The 19196-nt window shown below is 37.2% G+C and overlaps 1 protein-coding gene across 5 annotated transcripts in view; it reads left to right on the top strand.

The window, feature by feature from the left end:
* The window catches only part of SESTD1 (SEC14 and spectrin domain containing 1), a 163132-nt gene that overhangs the window by 14130 nt on the left and 129806 nt on the right, over positions 1–19196 (top strand). Inside the window, exon 1 of one of the 5 annotated variants that reach the window (XM_040475532.1) lies at positions 19049–19067. The exons of the other annotated variants lie outside the window; for them this stretch is intronic. The gene's annotated coding sequence lies outside the window, so the exon portion shown is untranslated. Of the gene's footprint in view, positions 1–19048; positions 19068–19196 lie in introns of those variants that run through there. 5 annotated transcript variants of the gene reach the window in all.

Below are 19196 nucleotides of genomic sequence, written 5' to 3'. Positions count from 1 at the left end.
ATTTTTAGAGCACATCGTTCAGATATCAGAAAGTGCAAAGGTTTCAGTGAAATTTCCCACCCATCTGTAGTAAGATACAGTTTTTTGTTTTGTTTTGTTTTTGCAGCCACACCTACTTCCTTCCCATGTACCCCCTTTTTACTTCTGGCAATCATTAATCTATTTTCCCTTTCTATAATTTTGTCATTTCAAGAATGCTATGTAAATGGAATCTGTAGTATATAACCTTTTGAGATTGGCTTTTTTTCATTCTTTGTAGTCCTCTGGATATTCATTTAATTTTTTTGTATCTAAAGAGTTTATTCCTTTTTAATTGCTGGGTAGTATTTCACACTGGATGTGCCACAGTATATTTAAACATTCACCCATTGAAGGACATCTGGATTGTTTTTTGAGTTATTGGTTGTTATGACTAAAGGTGCCACAAACATTTTTGGTTTTCATATGAACATGAGTCTTCGTTTTTCTGCACTAAATGATCAGGAGTGCAGTTGCTGGGTTGTATGGCTGCATGTTTAGTTTTTTTTTTTTTTTTTTTTTAAAGAAATTGCAGAGGCACCTGGATGGTTCATTCAGTTAAGCATCTGACTTCAGATAAGGTCATGATATCACTGTTCATAAGTTCAAACCCCTCACGGGGCTCTATCTGCTGTCAGCACAGAACCTACTTTGGATTCTCTGTCCCCCTGCCCCTCCTTTCCCCCCCAACTTCAAAAATAAACATTAAAAAAAAATTTGCCAAACTGTTTTCCATGGTGGCTGTACCATTTAATTTTTACTAGCAATGTATGAATATTATGGACTGCATATTGTTCCCTCTAAAATTGATATGTTGAATTCCTCACCTCCTGTACCTGTTTGGAGATAAGGCCTTTAAAGAGGCAATTTATGTTAAAATGAGGCCTTTAGAGTGGGCCCTAATCCAATCTGAGTGTTGTACTTATAAGAAGAAATGTGGGCACACATCCTTGAGGAATATTCGCAGAGGAAAGACCACATCGGGATGCAGTGAGAAGGTGGCCATCAGTGAGCTAAAAAAAGAAGCCTCAGAAGAAACCAAACCTGCTGACCCCTTGATCTTGGACTTCTAGCCTCTGGAATTGTGAGAAATAAATTTCTGTTGTTTAACCAACCCAGTCTGTGGTATTTTGTTATAGCAGATAGCCCTAGCAGACTAATACATTGAATGGTCCTTACCATCCCCCCCCCCATTTTTTTAAGTGCTTATTTAAATTAGGGAGAGGGAGACAGTGTGTGAGCAGGGGAGGGCAGAGAGAGAGAGAGAGAGAGAGAGAGAGAGAGAGAGAGAGATATGGAGGCAGAATCCAAAGCCTACTCCAGGCTCTGAGCTGTCAGCACAGAGCCCAGCGCTGGGCTGGAACTCATGAGCCATGAGATCATGACCTGAGCCAAAGTTGGACACTCAACTGACTGAGCCACCCATGTGCCCCTCCCTCCACATTGTTGGCAACATTTGGTTTTTGACTTCAATTTTAACAATTCTGATAGGTGCATGATGAGGTCCCAGTGTAATTAGTGTACACTAATTGGTGTAATTAGTATTTTCTTGGTGGCTGGATGGCATTGAATATCTTTTGATATGCTTGTCATTTGTGCATCCTCTTTGGTGGAACTATTCATGTTTTTTGCCCATTTTCTATTTGGATTTTTTTTTAACTGTTGGGAGTTTCAAGTGTTGTTTTCTATATTCTAGATACTAGTTCTTTGTTAGATGGGTAGTTTGAAAGAAATTTTTTCCCACTCTGTAGCTTGTCTTTTTGTTTTTTTAACATAGTCTTTCATAGAGCAAAAGTTTTTGATTTTGATGAAGGCCGCTTTTTCAGTTTTTTCTTTTATGGATTCTGCATTTGGTGTCAAGTCTAGTGTAGCTATACGTAGATCCTGAAAATTGACTCCTAAGATTTTAGAAAACTTGTGGAAGTTTGAGTTTTCTATTTTACATTTAAGACCGTGATCCATTTTGAGTTAATTTTTGTAGAAGTTTCTCTCCACCCCCCCCCCCCCCCCCCCGCTGTTCCCATATATATCCAGTTGTTCTGTTGCCATCTGTGGGAAAGGCAATCTCTGTCCCTTGAATTGATTTTGTATCTTTGCTAAAAAACAATTGGGCATATTCATGTACCGTTTCTCGGTTCTCTTTTCTGTTCCTTTCACCTATATGTTCTTCTGCAAGTGCCACGGTCTTGATTACTGTGAGTATATAGTAAGTCTTGAAGTCTGGTAGACTGATTTCTCCTACTTTATTATTTTCCAAATTTATTTTAGCTATTCCAGTTCCTTTGTCTTTTTATATAAATTTTAGAATAATCTTCTGTGTATCTACAAAGGATTTCGAAGAGAGGGACATGAAACCCGTGTGTTAATGAGAATTGATATCTTTATTATATTGTGTCTTCCAATCCATGAACATGGTATCTCTCTCCTTGTTTTATAGGTCTTTGTTTTTTCTCGTTAGCATTTTGTGGTTTTCAGTATGGAAGTATTGTGTATGTTTTGTTAGATTAATACTTAAGCATACCATTATTTAGAGTGATTATAAATGGTGTATTTTGTGTTCACAGACTTGTTACTAGTATTTAGAAATACAGTTGATTTTTTTGTTTAAAAATTTTTTTAATGTTTTTATTTATTTTTGAAGGAGAGAGAGAGAGAGAGACAGAGCATGAGGGGGGGAGGAACAGAGAGAGGGAGACACAGAATTCAAAGCAGGCTCCAGGCTCCAAGCTGTCAGCACAGAGCCCGATGCAGGGCTCGAACCCATGAACCATAAAGATCGTGACCTGAGCCAAAGTCGGATGCTTAACTGACTGAGCCACTCAGGTGCCCCCAGTTGATTTTTTTTTTTTTTTAATATGTTGTATTCTACAACCTTGCTGAACTCATCTATTCTAGGAGTTTTTAGATTCCTTGGGATTTCCTACATAGATGAATATGTTGTCTGCAAAGAGGGGCAAATCTCATATCTTATTTATTGATCTGTATACCTTTTATTTTATTTTCTTACTGCACTGATTAGAACTCCCAGGACTGTATTGAATAAGATTGGTGAGAGTGGACATACTTGCCTTGTTCCTTAGGGAAAAATATTTAGTCTTTCACCATTAAGTATGATGTTAGCTGTACTTTTTTTTGTACAAGCTCTTTATCAAGTTGAGAGAGATCCCCTCTGTTGATATTTTTCTAAGTTTTTATGATGAATGGGTGAGGAATTTTGCCAGTTGTGTTTTTGCAACAATTGATATGATTGTAATTTTTCCCCTTCACGCTGGTAATATGGTGGATTACATTGATTTTCACATACTGAACCAACTTTGCATGGAATAAACACCACTTGATCATTTTGTATTATCTTTTTATATATTGCCAACTACTATTTACTGTTTGGTTAACAATTTTTATATTTACATTCATGTCTTTGTCTGATTTTGGTACCAATGTGTAGTGCTAGCTTCATAAAATCAGTTGGGGAGTGTTCCCTCCTCTCTATTTTCTAGAGTAGTTGTTTAGAATTTATATTAATTCCCTTATAAACATTTGGTAGACTTCTCCAGTGTAAACCATCTGGGCTTAGATTTTTTTTCAAATTTTGTAAATTGCAGATTCATTTGTCTTAATAATGTTTAAAGAGCTATTCATATTATCTGTTTCATACTGAGTGAATTGTGGTAGTTTGTGCTTTTTGAGGGAGTGGCCCACTTAGTCTGAGTTGTCAAAGTGGCTAGAAGTGTTCATAGTATTTCCTTGTCCTTTTGCTGTCTGTAGCTGGTAGTGCTATTCCTGTTTCATTCCTGATATTGGTAATTAATGTCTTCTTGCTTTTTTTTTATTATTTTTTCTCGTTTTGGATTTATTTCGCTCTTCTCTTGAATTGGAACTTAGATTATTGATTTGAGATTTTTCTTCTTCTAATGTATGTATTTAATGTTATAAACTACACTACAGAACTGCTTTAGTTGTGTTCCACACTTTTTGATATATAGCTGACCCTTTAATGGCAAGAGTTTATTTAACTTATTATTTTTTAATGTTTATTTTTTGAGAGACAGAGACAGGGTGTGAGTGGGGGAGAGGCATAAAGAGAGAGGGAGACAGAATTGGAAGCAGGCTCCAGGCTCTGAGTGGTCAGCATAGAGCCTGACACAGGGCTTGAACTCATGAACCGTGAGATCATAACCTGAGCCAAAGTTGGATGCCTGACCGACTGAGCCACCCAGGCACTCCTAACAACATGAGTTTAAACTGTGGGTCAACTTACATGGGTTTTTTTTTTTCAGTAAATATATTGGAAAAATTTTTGGAGTTTTGTGACAGTGTGAAAAAACTGGCAGACAAACTGTGTAGCCTAGAAATAGCAGCAACAACAAAAAATTAGAGGTATATAACAAATGTATAAGATAATATGCTAGTTTATAGGTAGATGCTAGTTTATCACTTACTAACATAAAATAAATACAAATCTTTTATAAAAAGTTAAAATTTATTAAAACTACTGCACACAAGTACTTCCAGACCATATGTGGCACCATTCCTAGTAAAAACTAAACAAATATAAAGATATAAAGATGCAGTATTAAATCATTACTGCATAAAGTTAACTGTAGTACATATTGTACTACTGTAATAATTTTGTAGCCACTTTGTTTCATATTATCTCACTCTTTGATGTCTAGCGTTAGTAATGTGCATAACACATACAGTTTTGTATTGGGTAAGACAATATTGATGTAGGGATTGATAGTTCATCTTTAAAAACAGGTACTGTAAACTTACACTATCAAAAAGTGCAGTTCAGTATTGTAAATGTTTTTTCCTTAGGACTTTCTTAATATTTTCTTTTCTCTAGGTTATTTTATTGTAAGACTACAACATCTATAAAACAGATAAGACATGTTCATTGATTTATGGTATCTGTAAGGTTTTTGGTCAACTGTAGTCTGTTAGTAAAGTTTCTGGAGAGTCAAAAGTTACATGTGGATTTTCTACTGCCCGTAACCTGTTGGTGCCCGTAACCTGTTGGTGCCCATAACCATAACATTTTTTGAGGGGCAACTGTACTGTATTTTAGATGTCATCCAGTTCAGTGTATTTTTATTTTTATTTATTATTTTGTTTATTTTGGGGGGGTTAGGGGCAGAGAGAGAGAGAGGGAGACAGAGGATCTGAAGCAGGCTCTTTGCTGACAGCAGAGAGCCTGATGCAGGGTTCGAACCCTTGAACCAAAAGATCATGACCTGAGCTGAAGTCAGACGCATAACCATATTTTAAATTTCCCTTGAGACTTCTTGGGTCAAACAAGAAGTGTGTTACTTAGTTTCCAAGTAGTTGAAGATTTTTCCTTTTATTTTTCCCTTATTGAGTTTGGTTCTGTTGTTAGAAGATACTTTGTGATTTCAGTTATTTTAAATTTGTTGAGGTTTGCTTTGTGGTTCAGCATCTTTTTTTTTCTTTTTCTTTATTTTTTTAATTTACATCCAAGTTAGCATATAGTGCGACAATGATTTCAGGAGTAGATTTTTTTTTTTTAATTTTTTTAATGTTTTTTTAATTTTTTTTATTTTTTATTTATCTTTGCTACAGAGAGAGACAGAGCATGAGCAGGGGAGGGGCAGAGAGAGAGGGAGACACAGAATCGGAAACAGGCTCCAGGCTCTGAGCCATCAGCCCAGAGCCCGACACGGGGCTCGAACTCCCGGACCGCGAGATCGTGACCTGTCTGAAGTCGGACGCCTAACCGACTGCACCACCCAGGCGCCGCAGGAGTAGATTTTTTAATGCCCCTTACCCATTTAGCCCATCTCTCCTCCCACAGCCCCTCCGGTAACCCTCTGTTCTCCATATTTAAGAGTCTTTTATGTTTTTGTCTCCCTCCTTGTTTTTTTAATATTTTTGTTTCCCTTCCCTTATGGTCATCTGTTTTGTATCTTAAAGTCCTCATATGAGTGAAGTCCTATGGTATTTGTCTTTCTCTAATTTTGCTTGGCATGATACTCTCTAGTTCCATCCATGTAGTTGCAAATGGCAAGATTTCATTCATTTTAATTGTTGAGTAATAATCCATTGTGTATATATATATCACATTTTCTTTATCCATCCATCGATGGACATTTGGGCCCTTTCCATACTTTGTCTATTGTTGATAGTGCTGCTGTAAACATTGGGGTACATGTGCCCCTTTAAACAGCATATCTGTATCTCTTGGGTAAATACCTAGTAGTGCAATTCCTGGGTCATAGGGTAGTTCTATTTTTAATTTTTTGAGGAACCTCCATACTGTTTTCCAGAGTGGCTGCACCAGTTTGCATTCCCACCAGCAGTGCAAAAGAGATCCTCTTTCTCCACATCCTCGCCAACATCTGTTGTTACCTGAGTTGTTAATGTTAGCCATTCTGACAGGTGTGAGGTGGTATCCCAACATGGTTTTGAATTGTATTTCCCTAATGATGAGTGATGTTGAGCATCTTTTCATGTGTCTATTAGCCATCTGGATGTCTTCTTTGAAGAAGTGTCTATTCATGTGTTTTGCCTATTTCTTCACTGGATGATTTATTTGTTTTTTGGGTGTTGAGTTTTATAAGTTCTTTATAGATTTTGGATACTAACCCTTTATCTGATATGTCATTTGGAAGTATCTTCTCCCATTCTGTCGGTTGTCTTTGTTTTCCTGATTGTTTCCTTCTCTGTGCAGAGGCTTTTTAGTTTGATGAGGTCCCAATCGTTCAATTTTGCTTTTGTTTCTCTTGCCTTCAGAGACATGTTGAGTAAGAAGTTGCTGTGGCCAGGTCAAAGAGATTTTTTTGCCTGCTTTCTCCTCGAGGATTTTGATGGCTTTCTGTCTTACGTTTAGGTCTTTCATCCATTTTGAGTTTATTTTTGTGTATGGTGTAAGAAAGTGGTCCAGGTTCATTTTTCTGTGTGTTGTTGTCCAGTTTTCCCAGCACCACTTGCTGAAGAGTGTGTCTTTTTTCCATTGGATATTCTTCCCTCTTTGTCAAAGATTAGTTGGCCATATGTTTGTGGGTCAGGATCTTTCTTGATGTGTGGTCTGTATATTTCCATGAGTATTTGGAGAGAAGTATGTATTCTGGTGTTGATTGGTGGAGTGTTCTATAAATGTTGATTAGATTCTGTTGGTTGGTAGTGCTCTTGAGGTCTGTATCCTTCTGATTTCTGTGTAGTTGGTCAATCAGATGTTCAGGGAGGGATGTTGAAATCTCCAACATTGATTGCGGATTTGTCTAACTTTTTAGTTCTTTTAGTTTTTGCTTCATATATTTTTCACTTCTGTCAGTTGACACCTGCACATTTAGGATTGCTATGTCTTCTTGATGGCTTGACCGTTTTGTCGTTCTATAATATGCTTTTCTGTCTCTGGTAAATTTCTTTGCTTTTGATGTTTGCTTTGTATGATATTAATGTAGCCATTTCTGTCTTCCTTTGGTTAATGTTTACATGATTTAATTTTTCACATTCTTTTACTTCCAGCCAGCCATTATAGTTATTTTTGAAGTGAGTTTTTTGTAGACATCATGTTTTTTAATTCACTGTGCTAATGTGTCTGAATGTGTAGACTTTTCTATTTAATGATGTTGTAGATGTGTTAGGGCTTAAGTGTGTCATTTAATATTTTTATTTTCTGTTTACCTTTTTCATTTTTCTGTTTTCTTTCAGTTACTTGAGCATATTTTATTTTATTTTTTATTAAAAAAAATTTTTTTTTTTCAACGTTTATTTTTATTTTTGGGACAGAGAGAGACAGAGCATGAATGGGCGAGGGGCAGAGAGAGAGGGAGACACAGAATCGGAAACAGGCTCCAGGCTCTGAGCCATCAGCCCAGAGCCCGACGCGGGGCTCGAACTCACGGACCGTGAGATCGTGACCTGGTTGAAGTCGGACGCTTAACCGACTGCGCCACCCAGGTGCCCCGTACTTGAGCATATTTTAGAAATTCATTTTGATTTATCAGTTGTGTTTTGAACATATCTCTTTGTATACCATTTTTGGTATTTGCTGTAGGGTATTACAATCATACACATAACTTATTACAGCTTATTGTTCTCATCATTTTACCAGTTTTAGTGAACCATAGAAACCTTACCTCCTTCTATGTCCCTTTACCCTCCCCTGTTTATAATTGTCTAAAAATGTTTCCTGTATGTACAGTTAGAACCATATCAGACAATTACAACTTTTGCTTCAATGACAAACATAATTTAGAAAACTCAAGAGGCCAAGGAAAGCGTATTGTATTTACCAATGTTTTTGCTTACTGTTTTCTTTTTTCCTTCCTGATATTCTAAAATTCCTTCTTTTATTATTTCCTTTCTGTTCAGAGGTCTTATTTTAGTTGAATTTGAAGGTATGTGTATGGGTGATGTTCACTTAGTTTTTTTTGTTGTTTTCATCTTAGAAGGTCTTGATTTTCCTCTCGTGAGGTCATTTGAGTTGTTTTTCTCCTGTGGGTAAGGTTTTGATTTTTTTCTGAATGTTTTCTTTGTCCTTAATCTTCAGAAGTTTAATTATGTTGTGACTTGGCATAGATTTCTTTGGGCTTATCTAATTTTGGGTTCACTAAATTTCTTAAACCTGTAGGTTTATGTCTCTTGCCATATTTCTTTAGGTACTTTTTCAGTTGTCCCTTGCCCCCTTTTTGGGACTCCAGTGACACATATGTTAAGTCTTTTGTTGTTTCATGGCTCCGCAAGGATCTCTTCATTTAGTTTTCAGTCTGTTTTCCTGTTTTTAATATTGGATAATTTATATTCTTTCTCTTTTAGTTCAGTGATTATTTCCTCTGTCTCTACTCTTCTGCTTTGAGTCCATCTAAGCTTTGTCATCCAGTTACTGTATCTTGCAGTTCTAAAGTTTCCATCTGGTTCTTATATCTTCTATTTCTTTGCTCTCAGATTTTGTTTGTGGAGACTTTCTAGTTTTTCATTTGTTTTGGGCATGTTCATAATTGCTCGTTGAAATATTTTTATCATGGCTGCTTTAAAATCTTTGCCAGATAATTCTAACAGCTTTTCATGTGGTCTCCACTCACACAGTGGGGATGGCAGGTCCTGGAGGGTGAGGACTCATTCTCAGATGAAAGTCTTGGATCCCTCCTTGGCTGTCTGTGATCCCACCTTACTTGACGGTCTTAGTGTACCTCATTACATATTCCTGAGGGTGGAAGTGTAGTCTACCCATTCAGGCTTTGTTGTCATGGGTGGGGGTGGGGTCATGGTCTTTTGTATGGTGTTTAGTTAGAGTAGTGCAGTTATTGTCTAAAAATTTTCTCTGTTGCTAGACTACCCCTTCCTGGTCTTTGGCTAAAGAGAACAAGTTGGGGCCTTTTCTGGTTTGATCTGTTCGTGTTTGCAAGTAGCCAGCATTTTAGCTCCAAATGTGAGATAGATAGGTGAAGACCAAAGGAAACCCAGGGAATTCACCACTTTCATGTGTAAGCGTTTTCAGTTGTACTTAGTGGGAGGAATGAGGAAAAAGTACATCTACTCCATCTTCTCAAAAGTGGAACACCCTGTCATTCTTTATTAGTTCTCCAGTAACAGACTAATAGTCTGCCATTCAGAGACTTTTCAGTCTGCACACAATCTTAGCTTTTCTTCCCATATCTAACTATCCTTATTTGTCTCCATCACACTGAACTTCCTCCTCTGTTCTAGACAGATTCTACACTTGTACTGTCTTTATATCATGGCCTTGATCAGTTTGTTCTGCCTGAAATACCCCAATTCTTCATCTCAAAATATATTTCCTATCATCTTATAACTTGCAAGCTGTTAGTTGATGACTGCATCATCAACTATTTTGGAGAATTTGAAGCTAGAATTACTATAAAATGTCAAAATTATATGTTTGTACTATAGGAGCCCCATGCTCTTTCTAAAATAAGGTAATCACCATAATTTTAATTGTTAAAATATCTGCATCACCAACAAATGATAGTGGAGGACCTCCTTTTTGGTAAGTATAGATTTAAGTGTTTTCATACTGTTAGATAATTTATTTTTTTAATTTCATTTTTTATACTGCTAGATAACTTAAAGAGTAAATTAGTTGAATGACTGTTCTTTAAGAACAAAATGTTGTTAGTGCTAAGTGATATCTTAATATTTTATTCTGTGTTAATAATTATAGAGACCTGGCTAATGGTTTTGAATCCTAGTATCACATTATGGTCATTGGGGAGCTTTGAAACATTTCCTATGCCAGATCCAAACCCCAGATCTTCTGATCCATTTGGCCTGGGCTGGATATTTTTTAAAAGCTCTCCAAGTGATTCTAATATGTAGCCAGATTGAGGACCACTAGTTTAGAATGATGCTATCAAAAAATACAAGTGAGCACTAGTGGTTTCTGTCACTTTTAAGGTTCTGTTCTGGAATGCTTCCAGTTGTGCAGCTTTGAACTTTTGTCTTTCCTAGTTTTTACCTTAGCAGACTTGTAAAAACCCTATTGTACCTGGTACAAATGACTCACTGATCTGATTTGCAAAGAGAAGACATTTTATGAAAAATGTATTTCGTAAGTAACTTAAAATTTCCAAATCTATTTTAATTCTCTTTTGATCTTATTTTTTATAATATGGTTGTAAGAACACTGCGGATTATATGGCATTCTATTGTATAGTCCATTTAAACTAGAGTTTTGTTAAATTATAGTATTAATCTTTGAGTATTTACTTTTAAGCGCTGAGAGATAACATAATAAAATATAGTACTTTAGGTGTAAAAAAGGAATTTACTACTAGAGCAGAGAAATCAGACATTGGCAGTGATTAGTAAATATGGCACTCTTGAATGTCCTATGATAAAATTGGTAGACATTTGGCATCTAAGTAGTTGTGTATTTAACTTAAGAGGTTGACAGGACTTTAAGTTTCAATAAGAAAAGCAGTTAGGGCTAAGGGGAAAAGGCAAGTTAGAGAAAGAGGAAAGTAAAAAGAGGTCAAGTAATAGAGAACATTAGAGAAAAAAATAGGATCAAAGCAAGAATTCAATTAACTTTGGTGACAAAAAAGCCTTTCCTCTGAGGAAGAAGAAATTAGGTGCTCCATTTCTTTATTTTAGGGACACATACTCAGTTTGCTTTGTTACTATGACCTTTGTAAGAAAAATACACAAAGCATTATAAGATGACACAGACTTTTTTCTGCAGTTAGTATTTATTAATAAACTAGTTTTGTATAGAAACTGGCATGGCTATGAGGGAACTATTTGAAAAGAGCTGTACTTTATATTAAGAAAACTTTAATGCATGGGCGCCTGGGTGACTCAGTTAAGCGTCCGACTTTGGCCCAGGTCATCATCTCATGGCCCATCAGTTTGAGCCCTGCATTGGACTCTGTGCTGACAGTTCAGAGCCTGGAGTCTGCTTTGGATTCTGTGTCTTCTTCTTTCTCTGCCTTCCCCCACTCGTTCTCTCTCTCTCTCTCTCTCTCTCTCTCTCAAAAATAAACTTTAAAAAAATTTTTTTTTAAAAAAGAAAACTTTAATGCATTATAGTAAGAAAGTTATTGGATTATTGTCAAGTTACTTGTTAAATTTTCTGATTTTTTAAATGTATAGTGTATGCTATAAGTATAATGTTTTATTTAATATATATATTTTTTGGAATATAAAAATTTTGATGAAATTTAATTCATGATCAAGACTTTGAAGGGAATTTCATTCGTGATCATAGAACTTTCAAGAGAAGGCATTAGTTTTCAGTACAGCAACCATTTTCTAAGGGTGTATTAGTGTCATTATACTTAACTATCATTTCAGAATTTGTTGCCACGGTTGTAGCTCTGTCCTTCTGGTAGGCAATAAAGCTGTTAAGCCCTGTGGACTCTTGTCTGTGGTGAACAGTGGTAGGGGAAGTCTTTGTGCTCCCAGACCTTGAGGGGAAATCTTGAAGTACCCTTTATGCTACTGAAAATAGGCCTTTTGCCATATAAGGTACATAGGTCTGATTATCAGGGCTTATTCTGAAAAATAATCTTTCTTTATTCTCAAGAAAATCAGTCATTTTGAAAATTCCCACTTAAAATATCTCCAGATGAATTCAGCCATTTCTCTTAAATTCATGGAGTCCCTTCTATGCTTCACACACTGTACTTGTCATTTGTAGGGAGAGGGCAGACATATAGTGGAAATTAAAATTGACGCAATCCTGAATTTCTGGAGCATACGCTTTTAATGATAGATGCTAAATTTTATGCTTGGAAATATATTTAGGCTATGATAGAAACATGTAGGAGGGGCCAGGTAAGTGAGGGTCAGATCATGCTTGGTCCCCAAAATGCTAAGACAAAGTGATCATCAGAAAAACAAGAAGGACAAGGTATCAAAGACATCAACAGTCCTAATTTCTGTAGTTAGGATTTTGCATATTTGTATGTGACAGCATTTTTTCATGGAAGCTTTAACATGGATTATTGTCATTGATAATTTGAGGATCTCTTAAAATTAGTTTCACTTATCCCTGTAATAAGTATATTAGAAGGGGGTGCAAGTGTATCATTATAATATTTTTCTTTAAGCTTTTTCTTCTTGATGTTTATTTACTTATAGAGTGTGCATGCACAAGCAGGGGGAGGGGCAGAGAGAGAGGGAAAGAGAATCCCAAGCGGGTTCCACACTGTTAGCACAGAGCCTGATGTGGTGCTCCATTCCACAAACCGAGAGATCATGACCTGAGATGCAATTAAGAGTTGGACCTTAACCGACTGAACCCCCCCCCCAGGGGTCCCAAGGACCCTTATTTGTTGGGTAATTCAACAAATAAGAATAAGTTAGTCTTTTCTGTCAGTGAGTTCCCATTCACCTTAGAATGTGAGATAGTTATACTGTGTGATAAGTATAATAAGAGAAGGTGTAAGATAAAATCATAGCACGAAGGAAGGAGAGAATAGTTACTCATCCTCACATTGAGTGTTGTGTCAGGGAAGCTTTCACAGACAAGGTGAAGCTTAAGTTTTAAAGAATAAATAGGAATTTCTGTAGACAGAAGGGATTTCAACAGAGAAAGCCACATATGCCAGAGCACCAACAATGAAATAACCATTGCAAGTTCAGAGAACTGCACTCGGTTTCTTGCCGGTGAGGAGGATGTGAGGTAGAAAAAGTCAGGGGCATGATCTGGAAAAGACTTAAATCTGGCAGAAGAGTTAGCTGTGGAGGAGTGTTCAAAATTTTAGAGTAGTGAGGTGGTTAATTCTGCAAGTGTGAGAGAGGAGATTCTGGAGTTGGGAATCTTTCAGAGGTTATACAGTAATTGAGGCAGTAGTGCTGTTGAAGAGAAAAGGATAGGGTTGGCAGGTTATATGGCCATTTGTAGAGAGGATATAGGAAAAGAATAACTTGAAGGTCTATCTTTGGTTTTTAGCTTTGGCTTTTATTATAATGTGTATGTGGGTGCACACGTTGGGGAATGATGTAGGAAGGCTTATTATCAAATATTTAATTTTACCCAATTTTTATATTTTGAAATAACTTCAGACTTACAGAAAAATTTCAAAAATAATTCAAAGAATTCTGTTTACTCTTCAACTCAGATTCCTCAAATGTTAGCTTTTTAACATGTTTGTTTATTTACTTCTGAGAGTGAGTGCACACATGTGCATGCATGTACGTGAGAGAATGGGGAAGGGGCAGAGACAGATGGAGAATACTAAGCAGTCTCCGTGCCATCAGCACAGAGCCCAACACAGGGCTTGATCTCACGACAGTAAGATCATGACATGATCTGAGCTGAAATCAAGAGTTGGAAGCCCAACCAACTGAGCCCCACCCCACGTTTGCTTTTTATAAAGCAGTTGAATACACAGTTTTTCTGAGCCATTTGAGAGCAATTGAAGACATTGTGTCCTTTTGTCCCTAAATAATATTCAGGGTGCATTTCCCAAAAACGAAGCCTATTTTTTTCTTCTTAATGTTCGTTTATTTTAGAGCAAGAGGGAGAGGCAGAGTGTGTGCAGGAGAGGGGCAGAGAGAGAGAGAGAGAGAGAGAGAGAGAGAGAGAGATGTAGAATCTGAAGCAGGCTCCAGGCTCTGAGCTGTCAGCACAGAGCCCAATGTGGGGCTCTAACGCACAAGCTGTGATCATGACCTGAGCCGAGGCCAGACAATCGACTGAGCCACCCAGATGCTCCAGGATATTTTTTTTATGTAACCACACTATAGTGATCAAATCAGGAAGTTAACATTGATATAGCATTGATTTTATTCAGATTTGCTAATTTTAGAGGGTGCCTGGGTAGCTCAGTTAGTTGAGCATCTGACTCTTTTTTTTTTTTTTTTAATTTTTTTTTTTTTCAACGTTTATTTATTTTTGGGACAGAGTGAGACAGAGCATGAACGGGGGAGGGGCAGAGAGAGAGGGAGACACAGAATCGGAAACAGGCTCCAGGCTCTGAGCCATCAGCCCAGAGCCTGACGCGGGGCTCGAACTCACCGACCATGAGATCGTGACCTGGCTGAAGTCGGACGCTTAACCGACTGCGCCACCCAGGCGCCCCGCATCTGACTCTTGATTTAGGCTCAGGTCATGATCCTAGGGTCGTGTGTTTGAGTTTCATGTTGGGCTGTGGCTCTGTGCTGACAGCATGGAACCTGCTTGGGATTGTTTGTCCTGTCCCTGTCTGTCTCCCTCCACCCCTCTCCTCTGCTTGCATGCTTTCTCTCTAAAAATAGATACATTTTAAAAATTCAAATTTGCTGAATTTGATAATGTCCTTTTGAGTGAATGATAAACTACCCTTCCCTCCCCCCGCCCCGTGCATAGGATCCAGTCTAGGATTGTGTATTTTCATTTGTCATACCTTTTTAATCTTCTTTGGTCTGCTTTGTGTTTCATAATAGGACATTTTTAAAAAAAAATATATATAATTTTATAAAGTTTATTTTGAGACAGAGTGTGCATGGGGGAGGGGCAGAGAGAGAGAGAGAGAGAGAGACTATCCCAAGCAAGCTCCTCGCTGTCAGTGTAGAGACCAACATGGGGCTCGAACTCACGAACCATGAGACTGACCTGGCCTGAACCTGAGTCAGACGCTTACCCAACTGAGCCATCCAGGCACCCCCATGAGAGGACATTTTCGAAGAATACATGTCCACTGTTTTGTAGAAATATTGTCCCTTTTTTTTTTTTTTTTTTAAATTTCCTCTTGATTAAATTTAGTTTGTACACTTTTGGCCAGAATACTCCAGAAGTATATCCATATATCATATCTGGAGGCCCATGCTATTGTTGTTCTATTACTAGTGATGTAAATTCTTATTAGTTGGTTATGGTGGCGTCCTCTAGGTTTCCCCACTGTAAACTTACTTTTTTTGCATTTGTAGTCAATAAATATCTTTAAGGGAGATACTTTGAGAATTTCTAAATATTTTATTTCTCATAACTTTTTTACCCATGAGTTTCACCATACAATGATAATTCTTACCTGTATTATTCTTTGTCTGACACGTACCCATACATTTTTGAGCACTTTATATTCTGACAATAAGATGTTCCAGAGTCATCTTATATTTTCTTACCTCGTCTTGGAATCTGCCATTTTTTTCAAGGAGTCCTGATTATTTTTAGTGGGAACAGTATTCAGAAGTCAAGGTTCAGAGGCACCTTGGTGGCTTAGTTGGTTAAGCATCTGACTTGGGCTCAGGTCATGATCTCAGAGTTTGTGAGTTTGAGTCTGCTCTCAGGCTCTGTTCTGATTGTGTGGAGCCTGCTTGGGATTCTCATGCTCTTTTCTGTCTCTGCTCCTGACAATCTCTCACTTTCTCTCTCTCTCTCTCAAAATAAATAAACTTAAAAAAAAAAAAAAATCAAGATCTGGGCATCTGTGCTCATTGCTCCTGAGATTTTGTTGATCTTTAGGCCTTTGTATTAGGATTCTCCAGAGAAACAAAACCAATAGGACATATGCATAAGGAGATTTATCATAAGAAATTGGCTCATGTGACTGTGGAGGCTTCAGGTCAGTCTGCATGGTAGGGTGGCAGGCTGCTGAGACCTATCAAAAGCTATCAGGCAGGAAGAACTGATTTTGCAGATTTCGTTTGAAGGCAGTCTGTTAGGGAATTCTCTCCCATTGGGGAAAGGTCAGTCTGTTTTATTCAGGCCTTTAGGTGATTAGGTGAGGCTCACCCACAAGATGGAGGGCAGTATACTTTACCAATTAAAATGTTAATTTCATCAAAAACTCTTGTAGGAACATTCAAAATAATATTTAATTAAATATCTGGGCAGTCTGTGGCCTAGTCACATTGACACATAAAATTAATCAGAAAATTCTCAGTGGACAGAGCTATGTAACATATACACACACCTCTATATCTAAATGTTTTAAAGTTTTTTGAGTATATATTAACGTTTCCTATTCCAGCTATCATTATGGGGTTCATTTTAGCCTCCTTCCCACCTTCCATATTTGTAACTTCCTTTGACAGTGAGAAGTCTGGCTCTCATTATTCAATTTACTTACTTATTTGCTCAATCTTAGAATACACAGAAAGTAAGAATTGCTAATTCTTAACACTGTAAAACCAAACAAACTCATTTATTGGAGTTCAGTATTTATTTACAGTTTTGTTTACAGCCTTAGAGTATATGGTAAAACTTTTGTTCAAAAGTTATTTGGGTTATTTCTCCCCTCACACTGCCCCATTTAGTGCAGTATGTTTGTCATTTGAAATGCCATTAAGATATTTCTTTCCATTTGATTTCAATTATGGGATTTATTTTCCTCTCATCCTTTTAATCTTGTTATATTTCTTTGAGTATGTGAAACATTAGCATGGTTCCAAAAGTCAGAACTACACAGAATCATCTCTTTTCCTTTTCCAGCTTCCTATGCTTTGCACCCATTCTCCCCTACTTTCTGTAGGCAGTTACTCTACTTTATCACCTATTTTGTTTCTCTTTGCACAGAATGAACAGATAAATGTATATATCTTTTCCTTTTTATTACACAAAAAGTAACCCAGTACAGACATTGTTTTGCACTAGTTTTTTCATGTAACAGTATATACTGGATATCCATGTTATTTTATGGAGGTCCTCTTCATTCTTTTTTAGAAGAATTGTGTGGATATACTCATTCTTTTTTTAAAATTGTTTTCAATGTTTATTTCCGAGAGAGAGACAGAGCGTGAGCAGGATAGGGTCAGAGAGAAGAGGGAGACTCAGAATCTGAAGCAGGCTCCAGGCTCAGAGCTGTCAGCACAGAGCCTGATGTGGGGCTTGAACTCACAGACCAGGAGATCATGACCTGAGCTTAACCGACTGAGCCCCCCCCAGGTGCCCCACTCATTCTTTATTAAACTTCTCAATTTCTCTGGACATGCAGATTGTTTGCAGTTGTATTTTCCAATTTGTATGTACTGTAATGAATAATCTTGTGTAACGTGTATGGGTGCCTGGGTAGCTCAAACGTTCAAGCATCTCGATTTCAGCTCGGGTCATGATCTTGCAGGTCATGGGTTCCAGTCCTGTGCTGGGATCTGTGCTGAGAGCACAGAGCCTGCTTATAATTCTGTCCCTCTCTCTCCTCCTCTTACCATGCACACTCTCTCTCCCTCTCTCAAAATAAATACATAAACTTAAAAAAAAAAAATAAAGTTTTTTAATTGCCTTGATACTAGAAGGACGGGTTGGTCAGAAATAATATCCTTGGTTCACACATTCCATGTTTCCGGTGTGGTCTTGCAGTATATATTGTTTTTGAGAAGTCTGTTACCAGCCTTAATTTTCTTTGTCCTAAGTTATGTGATCCTTTTGCTTGGAATCCCTGGTTTTATTTTTCCTTTTATTTTTAAAGTCTAATAGTTTTGCTGGGATTTGTCTTAGAGTTTATTATAGTAGGTCAATTTTCCCTGCCATCTAGTGGATCCTTTTCATATGTAAAATTGGGTCTTGTTTCTGAAGTTTTTTTGGATTATAGTTTTAAACATCAGTTCCATTCTAACGTTTTGGTTTTTTTTTTTTTCTTCAGGGGCTTCATGTATGCACAATTGTATCTTATTTGTCTTCCATTTCAAAAACTTTCTATTTTTACTTCATTGTCTCATTTTTATTCTTTTGCTTTCAGTCAGTGTATTTCATTAAATTTTTACTTGATTTGGGGGCACCTGTGTGCCTCAGTCAGTCAGGCCCTGCACTGATAGCACAGAGCCTGCTTTGGATTCTCTCCCTCTTCTCAAAATAAATAAATAAACTTAAAAAAGAAATTTTTTATTTGAATTTATTGTTGAGCACCTTGTAATTTCATCTTCAGTTCTGATGTGATTTTTTTCTTCTGTTTCTTACCTGGGTTTAGTCACCTCTTTTTTCATTTTATTTTGCTTTTGTCCATTTTTTTTGTTTGTTTGTTTGGTTTTTTTTTTTGGTTCCAACTGCCTGTTTAAGGAGATAAAATTCAGTTTGGAGTGTTTATTAAAAGTTTTCTGCTTTGTTGTTTTTTGGGGGGTACTTTCCATAAGTTTAATTGTTCTGATTTTATATTTGCAGTAGTTTCACATAGATGAAGATTGCTTATGCCTCTGCATTTCTATGAGCAAGGCTGATGTTTTAGGGGGGTTTTATAAGAATACTAATTCAAGATACCCTCTGTCACTGTAGTAAAATATGGTTTGTTAGATGTCTTTATAAAATTCTTCTTGTAGGAGAGAGGGTTATGTGTCTCTCCGTTTGCCTCAGTGGTAGATATGTGGCGATTGCTGGGAGGTGGGAGAATCAGTCCTAGGAAAGGGTTCTGGATGGGTGGTACAGGGGTCCCTGTAAGCATTGAAGCTAATGTAATGAGCTTAAGCTAAAGGGGAGATTCTGGCATATCACCCTACACAGAACTGTAGCTAGGTCCTCTTGAGGTAAGAAGTAAAGCAACTTGTTGAAGGTCACAGCTCACAAGGGACATAGTTCGGATATGTCCCTTGTCAGTCTGACTCTAGTCTTAATCATGACACCCTGCTGCCTCTGCTTGTTTTCAGGAGCTCCACAAGCGGTATTGAAGTCATTAAAAACAGGAAGTGCTGCTTTGATGCCTCCTATTTTAATGGTATGCTTTGTATTAGAAGCCCTGGTCACTTCAAGAAAGCCCTTTTAAACTTAAATCATTTTTTAACAATTTTCTTTCTTTCTTTCTTTCTTTCTTTCTTTCTTTCTTTCTTTCTTTCTTTCTTTCTTT

Source organism: Herpailurus yagouaroundi, unplaced genomic scaffold (genome assembly GCF_014898765.1).
Source record: "Herpailurus yagouaroundi ecotype Mexico unplaced genomic scaffold, PumYag 140, whole genome shotgun sequence".
NCBI lineage: Eukaryota > Metazoa > Chordata > Mammalia > Carnivora > Felidae > Herpailurus > Herpailurus yagouaroundi.
Note: the sequence above shows the minus strand (reverse complement) of the source record. Positions and strands in the feature narration are given on the sequence as shown.